General features: G+C 45.8%; 1 non-coding gene across 1 annotated transcript; it reads left to right on the forward strand.

Annotated features, from left to right (window-relative positions):
* The first annotated feature begins 1,554 nt into the window (after window positions 1-1,554).
* Trnal-uaa (transfer RNA leucine (anticodon UAA)) lies at window positions 1,555-1,637 on the forward strand. The gene has a single exon. It is a non-coding gene; the product is annotated as a tRNA-Leu (tRNA).
* Window positions 1,638-10,109: the final 8,472 nt, after the last annotated feature.

Here is a 10,109-nt window from a genome sequence, read left to right on the forward strand (position 1 = left end):
CATGGTAATCATTCAATTCACCTTGTAGGATCTTTAACACAGGTGCGGCTTTTCTTTTTGTCTCTGGGAACTTCAATCCATACATCTCTTTTTGACATCCACCAGGAAGGACCCGAGCTGTACACAAACTGGATTGTTGGACTTCACATGCACTCAGCTATAGGGGGCAGAGGAAGCCCCGAGTGAAAGCCAGAGTGAATGTACATTTTGACGTGTCCAAGGGCTTCAAGGACTCTGACCCAGAGAACAATTTGGCAAAGCCATTACCCATGTGATCCAGGCACGAGAGATAGGCGAAGTTTTTCTCTGGGGTCTGACTGTGTTTATGGACCGTTGACCAGTGTGTGCAAAGACTAGGGGACTGCTCACCTACAGAGACCACCTACCAAACTTAGCCAACCCCTTCTCCTCTGCTGTACCTAATAAGCACACTGAGGTTCGGGCTTTTCAGCGGTTAAGAGAAGCCCCCACCTGATCCCAGCTTCATGGTAGGTGTGTCCGTGGGTCTGTCCTTTCTCCATCCCATCGCCTCTCCTCGTCAGGGTCCCAGGACCCAAGCTTTGAAGGATGTAGAAAGCACAATAGAAGCCACATTCGGATGGCTCAGGAGGCAGGAGCAGACAGATCTATGTCAATTTATAGGCAAAGACAGAAGTCACCGGCCCTGTACCAACAGGCTCTTGCGGGGACAACATGGAGTGGTCAGGGCAAGGCTCAGCCACCAGTCCGCTTGCTGCAGAACACCTAGCCGGGGCCCTGGGGTATTGGGTGATGGCCAGTGTCATGCACATAAGTCCCTGTCCCCTAAACTGCCTCTTGTTGAGGGTGTTTTATCACGGCGACAAAAAACGAAAGTAGAACACCGAACAAGTTTTTAGAAACAAGGGAACACGGCCCTCTAGGTGGCAGGAATCCGGGAGGCCTTGACCCTGCATTTGAGATGCTGCAAAGGGGTTATTAGTGCCTGCAGCCACCAGGGAGGGAAAAGAGGGACTGGGCCACACTGCCTTGCCCACACAGCTCGCTCTCTGCAGAGCCTCCTTCCGGCGTGTCTTGCCCCACGGGCGGGAAAGGAAAGCGGCGCACAGGTGCAGGGAAGGCCCCGGCACCCCTTTCGATTGAGAATAAACACACTTGAAACTTTGCCCCGCGGACCCGTCCCCACACCACCGCAGGGACTCGGTCACACGGCCGCTCCGGAGCGCAGAAGTTAAGCCTTGGGGTTTGTGTGCGGCGCCCGCGCACCTCCAGGGTGCGAGCCGAGCCGGCGGGGCCGAGCCGCCCGCCCGCCCGCCCGCCCGTCCGGAGCGCCGGCCCGCGCGCGGCTCCTGCAGTTGCAGTTCCGTCGCCGCCGCCAAGAGCTCGGGGCGACAGCGAGCGGCGGCGACACGAAATCCGGGCGGCAGCCATCGAGCGTCGCTCGGGAGCTGGGCCGGGGAAAGCCGGGAGCGCCGGGCGGCCCGCGCGGGAGCATCTTTTTGGAAAAAGAAAAAGCAGGAAGAGGACGGTCGTGTAAGCTTTGTAGGAAGTGCAGAAGCAGTAGTGCACGCCGGGACCAGGATGGCCGAGTGGTTAAGGCGTTGGACTTAAGATCCAATGGACGTATGTCTGCGTGGGTTCGAACCCCACTCCTGGTATAGGTGCAACTTTTGTCCCTTTCCTCAAGGTATCAGTTTTTTTAGGTCCAAATCCCTTGAAAAATTAGAATTCTGATTTCCAGTTGGAAGAAGTGCAGTTACAGCCTTCTTAGGTCGCTGCTGCAAGCCGAGTTTCCGAGTTTCCCTCGGTGAAGCAACCGAGTCTCCGGCGACTTGTGCACGACAGCAGGGCACTGCAGACCTCTGCTAGCTGCCCCTGCCTGGCCGGAGGAAGCCGGGTAGTCTTAATATCAACGAACTTTTTGCAAAAGTACTTTTCCCTCTGCCTTTCTCTGCCTCTGTCCCCACTCCTCACTACCTTTTCTTTTTTTTCTCCTTCCTTCCTTCCTTTTTTTTTTTGCCTCCAAGTTTGACTTGCTAACTCCAAAAAGGTACCATTGTTCTGAAGACCCAGAATTTGAAATATTTTCAGTTTTTTTTTCTAATTTCTTCCAAAGTATTTTTAATCAAAACAGCCTACGATCTTAAACAAAATTTGTAGGTGCAGCTCTGGGAACTTCCCAGCCTTTTAAATACTTTGAGCATAAGACAGTGATTAAATCCCTTAGTACAACCATAAAACTTAGGAAACATTGATCATTAGCATTGATCATATATTTCCATCTGATCCTCAGGCCTCTCAATTATCTGGAGTCGTAGAAATATTCTTTACACGAAAAGGCTGGTGTTCAGAATGATGTATCTCATTTACTAGTCTTGGCTTAGAACTCTGTGGGAAATGTTATTAGTAGGTTTAAACAGTGACGCCTACTGGTAAACTTGAGGAACATTTATTTGTTTAGATAAACCTTATATTTTTGAATAACTGTGTTTAGGAGATTAAGGCAATGTCAACCTCAGACAGAAAGTTATCTTCCCCCTTTAAATCTTTGATAAATAATCTTCCATTAAATAGAATCACTCATCTGAGTTATCACTGAGATAACTTTTCATGAGCATTGTTTTAATTGTATGATAAAGTCCTTCTCTGGCTTCATTATTTTTGTTTCAATTAAACATTTTCTCTCAAACTTTGAAGATGATTATAAAGTTAGAGGGATATATATATATATATATATATGTATATGTATATATAGTATATTATATATATTACATATTAGCCATCAGCCTTAAGACACAGGTATCATGGTCACTTTGAAGACTCCTACACAAGAAGCTCTCTTAATCCTCCTCAGTAGTAAGTTGGAGCTTGGGGACTTCGATTAATTAGCTTCTTTTGATTTCCACTTTTATTCCACTTTTTTTATTCCACTTTTATTTTTATTTTTATTTATGTCCTGCTCATGCCTGCCTGAATGTTTGCAAATACACTGCATGGGTACCTGGTGCCAGCCCAGGAGGAAGCCATGAGTCCCGGGAACTGGAGGTAGAGTTTATAAACTGTCACGTGGGCACTAGGAACCACACCCAGGTCCTCTGCAAGAGCCACAAGTGCTCTAAGCTGCTGAGCTATCTCTTCCACTCCATACAGCCCAGTTTTCACTTTTAGGTCCAGTTTCAATTAGTCAATGCACAAATCAGGTGCAGGCTATGCGCCTCATGCATGTGCTAATTATTCAAATGAGGTAAATTTTAATCCCCCAAGTGCTAACATTTTTATTAGAATATTCATAGCACAGAATGATGTATTTCATAAGGACATTTTCAAACATATGTATCATGTGGTTTGTTTGTATTCACTCCTGTTACTCTGCTTTGTCCCACCTCCACCCCATCCCACCCCACCCCACCCCATTCCCTTCCTCTCCCCTTATACTGTCCCTTCTACTTTCAGATCATATATATATGTATATATATCCATTTCCAATGTAATTCCACATGAGAACCTGTGATCTCTGTCTTTCTGAACTCTCTTACTTAAGTTAACATGATCTCCAGTTCCATCTTTTTTTCCTGCAAATGGCATACTTTTGTCCTCAGATGTGGCTGAATAAAACTCCATTGTGCATGTATACTGAATTTTCTATATCCACTCATCTACGCTTAAATGCCTACACTGGCCCCTCTCCTTAGCGGTTGAGGAAAAAAAAATGCAGCAGTAAACATGTCTGCGCATGTGTCTTTGTGGTTGCTGACTTCAACATCTTTGGTAAATACCCAGGAGTAATACACTATATGATGATTCTATTATTAGGGTTGCATGTGTATGTAACTTCTATTGTTTATTTCCATAGTACCTGTGACTAATTTACATTCCCACCCACAATGTATTAGGCCTGCCACCCCCTCTCTGGCCAGCATTTGTTTGATTTGTGTGTGTGTGTGTGTGTGTGTGTGTGTGTGTGTGTGTGTGTGTGTGTGTTTGAGACAGGGTTTCTCTATGTAGTCCTGGCTGTTCTGGAACTATGTAGGTCATGCTGGCTTTGAACTCTGTGATTCTGCCCGCCTCTGCCTCCTCAGTGCTAGGATCAAAGGCGTGGGCCACCATGTCCAGCTTTTGTTTTGTTTGTGATTTCTTAATGGTAGCCTTTCTGACTGGGGTGAAATACAATCTCAAGATAGTTTAGTTGTAGAGACGCCACCTAGGAGACAGCATACATCTATTCGTTTTCTATGATTGGACACAAGACCATTGTGAACCAATGTGGCCTAAGTTAAATTTCCATTAACATAAGCTACAGTGTTCCTAGACCTTTTGTCAGAGTACCTGCAAAAGAATGAGTGTTGTTTATGCCATTTAAAAGAATGATACAAGTGAAGGGCATAGTGGTGACCACCTTTAATCTCAACATTTGGGTGGCAGAAGCAGGTAGACCTCTATGAGTTGGAGACCAGCTTGGTCTACATAGCAAGTTTTAGGCCAGCCAGCACTAGATAGTGAGACCCTAGTGAAAGAGAGAGAGGCAGACAGACATATTGAAATAAAATTCTAGGTGATAGATATCAGTATTGCACACAGACTAAAGTCAACATAGGGATGTGTGGAGTGACATCCCAATGTGAGCAGACTGCCCTGGGCAGTGATGGTCTGTGACTGGGGACACAGGAAATGAGTCAGTCTGGGTCAGCACCATCCCCTATCAGCCATCTCTGTCCAGGGTCAGCACTGGGTGCTTACCAGTGTGAAATGGGAACTATGCCTAGCAAAGTGCCTCTAGAATTTTATGTGCATTGACTATCCACATGCTGAATAAGTGAATGACCTCAAAATCCACTGGAAATATTTCACACCTGATTCTGTACAGTGTATCCTTGAGCATCCTCTTCTAGGGTATGTGGTAAAAATGTGCCACGGATGCCTTTTAACTGGGTTTGGTAGACACACAGACACAAAAGTGACTTCTGAGCCGGGCAGTGGGGGCACAAGCCTTTAATCCCAGCACTCAGGAGGCAGAGGCAGGTGGATCTCTGTGAGTTAGAGGTCCGCTTGGGCTACAAAGTGAGTTCCAGGAAAGGCGCAAAGCTACACAGAGAAACCCTGTCTCGAAAAACAAAAAACAAACAAACAAACAAACAAACAAAGTGACTTCTGTAAAAGAAGATCGCATAGTACAGATCCCTGGGACAGGAGTCCTGCTGGGTCCTAGAAGGCCGTAGCAGAAGTCTTAAGGTCAGTCATGGGGAGAGGAAGTGCAGGGAAGGTGTGGTTTGCACAGAAGGGGGGAAGCAGCCTGAGGACTGACTGGTTTGGGTAAAGTCAGCAGTGTGGTACCCCTAAGAATTAGCAAACTCTGAAAGGGACATCCTGCTCTGTGTGGGAGGCCCCAGGTCCCGGAGCTTCAGCAATACAAAGAAGAAGAAGAGGAGTTCCCATGGTGTGGGTCAGGCTTTCTGCTGCACCTTTTGTTTATCTCTCCCTTTCTTCCTTCTCAACTAGATAGTGCCCAGGTTCAGAAGCCCAAAGGGGAGAACCTTCAAGGCACTAGTGAGTCATTTCTATCTTGGAAGGTTTTACCATGTGCTTGAGCAATTCAAATCTCAAATTTATCTTTGGGGTTAGGCTGTAGTTTTGTCCATTTCGTTCATTGCTATCTATAGTGAAGTGAGGTTGGCAGTTATCTGAAAAGGCACTTTTTTCCCCTCAGACAGAGTCTCACTACTCAGCCCTGGATAGCCTGGAACTCACTTTGTAGACCAGGCTGGCCTGGAACTCAATGGAGATACTTCCTTTGTCTCTGCCTCTCAAGTGCTGGGACTAAAGGCTTGTGCCACCACACCTGACAAAAGGTAACTTTTAAAGTTATATTTTAAAATGGATTATTAAGAAAAATTGATGAGCCAGGCGGTGGTGGCGCACACCTTTAATCCCAGCACTCGGGAGGCAGAGGCAGGCGGATCTCTGTGAGTTCAAGGCCAGCCTGGGCTACGAAGTGAGTTCCAGGAAAGGCACAAAGCTACACAGAGAAACCCTGTCTCGAAAAACCAAAATAATAATAATAATAATAATAATAATAATAATAATAATAATAATAAAACAAAAAAAATGATAAAAAAAGAAAAATTGATGAGGGGCTGGAGAGATGGCTCAGTGGCTAAGAACACTGGCTGCTCTTCCAGAGGACGGGGGTTAAATTCCCAGCACCCACATGATGGCTCACAGCTGTCTGTAACTCCAGTTCCAGGGGATCTGGCACCCTCACACAGTCATGCATACATGCAGACAAAACACCAATGCACATCAAACTTGAAAAAAGAAAAACGAAAAGGATAAACTAGGCCTGGTGGAAGTCTGTAAATCTTGGGGGCTTGAGTTAATTACACAGTGAATTCCAGGCCAGCCAGGGTGTAGAGAGTTAACACCTGTCTCAGACAAAGAAAAGAAGACAATAACAACAACAGTGGAAAAAAGTAATTATTTGCCTCTTGGGGCTGAAGAAATGGCTCAGCGGTTAAGCGCGCTGGTTGTTCTTCCAGGGGGCATAGGTTCAGTTCCCAGCACTCCCTTGGTGGCTCACAACCACTTACATGGTTGCTCACAACCACCCACGACTCCAGTTCCGGAGGACCTGACACCTCTGACTTCCACAGGTACCTGCGCTCAGGTGCACACACCCACATGCCGATATACATAATTAAAAACAGTAAAAACAAATTTAAAAAAAAAATTGTCTCAGCTCTCCAATTTCCCCTCCTACAGCAGTACACACAGAAGTCTCGTTTTACCTGCAGCACAGGGGCTAAGCCTTAGTCTACTGTATCTCAGTCAGCCATTGCAGTTCCGCAGTTACTAAGACTCAAGAGTCAAAGGCTGGGGTGAAAACCTGCAAGCTCAGGGAGGCTGAGTAGCAACTAGCTAACCCCCTCTCCTTGCTGGTGTCAGTGGAAGAAATGGGCTTCCTCTTCACCAAACCAGAAAAACCTGCGCCACTCCAAACCCCACCCTACTACCTCTATCTTTCCCGGATGCCCTCAGAGACTCTATGATTACTTTCTGTCAACCGGTTGCTAATGCAGCCTCCTGACCAAGGTTACTTGTATTTAATTAGCACAAATGCAAACTCGGGGTTCACAGTGTGATCAAATATCCCCCAACATAGAAGTAAGCATGCTTGTAAAACCCACAGTATAGTACGTGCCCCATGAGGCAATGCAGAGCTGGGATTAGCAATCACGTAGCACAAGAGTTTTCTGGAGAAGTGGGTGTTTTTTTGTTTGGTGTTTTTTCAGTTGTTTGCTTGGTTGGGTTTAGATAAGGCCTCACTATTTAGCCCAGGATAGCCTCAGACTCACTGTGTGGCAGCCCATGCTGGTCTTGAACTCAAGGCATTCCTGTTCCCCCTCTCCAGTACTGAGTGAAAGGACCGGAGTCAGCACAGGACACACCAAGACCAAGTTGTCAGCACAAAGGAGATTTATTTGCCCCAGAGGGACAGAGGGCTGGGAATAAGAGACAAAGCCAGGAGACAGAGGACAAGGGAGAAGGGAAAAGGAACAGGGGAGAGGAGAGAAAGGGGGTGGGAGGAGGGATATTTGTCCCGGAGCGGGAACAAAGGACTGACTCTGGACAAAGAGGAGACAGAAGCAGCCCATGGGCAAATGGTACTTCACAAAGGGAAAAGGGAAAACCCTGTGCTGGGATGAGTTGGTTTAATTGGGCATGTTAATTAGGGCGGCCAAAAGAGGCCTTTTGATTGCTGGACTTCAAAACTTTGACAGCTGGACCTTGGTAGTCAGCCTCAGGAGGAGGAGGAAGTGGCCAAATAGGGGAATGGACCTTGCGGGCTAGCTAGAGGAATGTAATCTCTAACGGTTTTGAGCAAGGCGGAGAAGGGTAAAAGGCAAGACCTGTCGGCCCCGTGTTTGCCGATGCTCGGGCCTGTTAGAGCCCTTCCCTGAGAATCCAGCCCCGCTGCTTCATGCCCTGCTCAGTGCAAGTTCTAACCTTAGATCCACCCCCGCCAGCCAGGAGTTTGGATTCTCGCTCTAACAGGCTCGAGCATCGGCAAACGTCGTGCCGACAGGTCTTGTCGGGCTTTTTAGTTCTCCAACTCTTTGTCGTCTCACCTAGAAGGTCTTTATAACAATTGATTCTGAGGGGTCAATCCGATGCTACTGTAATGTTTAGCAAGCGCTTGGCAGGTAGAATGGCCAACAGATTATGATATCGTTGCACTGATGAGATTGACAGATCAATTTTTATACTATGTCCAGGTTGCTCATGAAATCTATTACTTCTATCTTGCATTCCCATAACAATTACAGGGCCATAAAATAAGATTTAATTTCAAAGATAGGGATTTTGGAGGAAGGCACATTTTGCATTTTTCTGATTTGTTTGCTGAATTTTTTGTGCCATTTAACAGCCTTTAAATGCCCAGTTTTCTATCAGCAGCAGCTTGTTCAAAGGAGGAATTTAGGGTAAGTCCTTAAATAAGGTCTTGTTTAAAAAAAAAACAGTAATGTTCTGAAATCTAACTTGAAAAGGGAAGAAAAATAAACTCTTGATTTTTCAGATACACAGTGAGTGAGTTTATTGCTTTCTCCTGGGCGCCACACCCACGGGTTAGTCACAAATAGCTATATTAAGAATGTTGTTCACATTTTTTAAACACTAGCAGTTCTGACCCACCCCAGTTCAGTGATTTGAAATGTAACCTGACTTTAATATTTTTATTCTCCATTAGGAAAAAAGTAGAGATTTCTATCACTGAGAAGATGTAAAAATTATCCTGTTATTTACATTATCATGTAAAAATGATCGTATCCTATAGGTATCATTATCATATCACAATCATAAACACTACCAATAATATTCTGCTTTCAGGTGTGGCAAGGTAATTTATGTGTGACTTCCATTGAAGTTCATTACGATACACACTTTTTTTTTTTTTACTGTGACTAGGTAACATCCTTTGTCCTCTTGGTGCAGGACAAAGAACAGCTCAAGAAAGTGTCTTCTCATAGCCTGAAATAACAAGTACATGTTAAAGAGGCGTAATGAGCTCAAATGACTCAGGATTCCATGGAATTGAATCAGTGAGTCAGTTTCTTTGATTTGGATTTGGAGTCTCCTGTGAGTAATCCTCAGGCCAAAGTTGAGAACGGACTTTCTCTGTTCCGGCTGGAGAAGAATGAAGGGTGGGTCTGGACCCAGAGGTCCTTGCCTTGGTCTTCCTTTCCTCTCTGTATTTCAGTCCACGGGCCAGCGTTCCACTGTCCCTGCAGCCCGCAGCTACCCCAGTCAGTCCATGTAGTTTTGTGTTCTGTGATTTGTTTTGTTTTGTTTTGAAACGGGATCTTGCTATATAGCTCAGGCTGGCCTTAAACTCACAATCCTCCTGCCTCAACCTCCTGAGTGGTATGATTATAAGTATGTGCCATCATACCCAATTTATCATTCACCTATCTTTTCAAAATGTTTAGGAATGTCCTTTTTGGGGTGTGTGGGGGGGGGGGGGGTTGAGACATAGTTTCTTTGTGTAGACCAGGCTGGCCTTGAACTCATAGAGCTCTGCCTGTCTCTGCTTCCTGAGTGCTGGGATAAACCATAGCCCAGCATTTAGGAAAGTCTTACATAGAGAAACCAGCACATGAAAACCACCAAGCTCTAGTTCCACCTGAGCAACCATTCATTCAATTAGTGTTTTTTAGGTACCCAAAATCTGCACTGCTATGCTGGCTGCTGAGATAATGGCAACAAATAAGAGACACAGTCCTGAGGGGACGTAGCTCAATTGCTGAGCACTTAGCGTGCAGCATATATAAAAACTCCGTGTTTGACCCCCAGGGCCACATAAAACTTGTTATGGTGGTGTTCACCAATCATCCTAGCTTTTAAGAGGAGACACGAAGATCAGGAGTTCAAGGTCAGCTAGTTAGAGAGCTTGAGGGTACCCTGAGATCCATGAGACCCTGCCCAGGTCAGGGTGGGGTGGGGAGACAAGGTCTTGTCTCTTGTTAGGCAACTAATAGCAATAATTGTTTCCTATTTGCTTCATAGTGCTTTCCTTGAACTATAGCCAGTAGCCATCAACCTCTCTCTCGGAGGGAGTCTATGTTCAGTACACTGGG

Source organism: Peromyscus eremicus, chromosome 8b (assembly GCF_949786415.1).
Source record: "Peromyscus eremicus chromosome 8b, PerEre_H2_v1, whole genome shotgun sequence".
In the NCBI taxonomy this organism is placed as follows: domain Eukaryota; kingdom Metazoa; phylum Chordata; class Mammalia; order Rodentia; family Cricetidae; genus Peromyscus; species Peromyscus eremicus.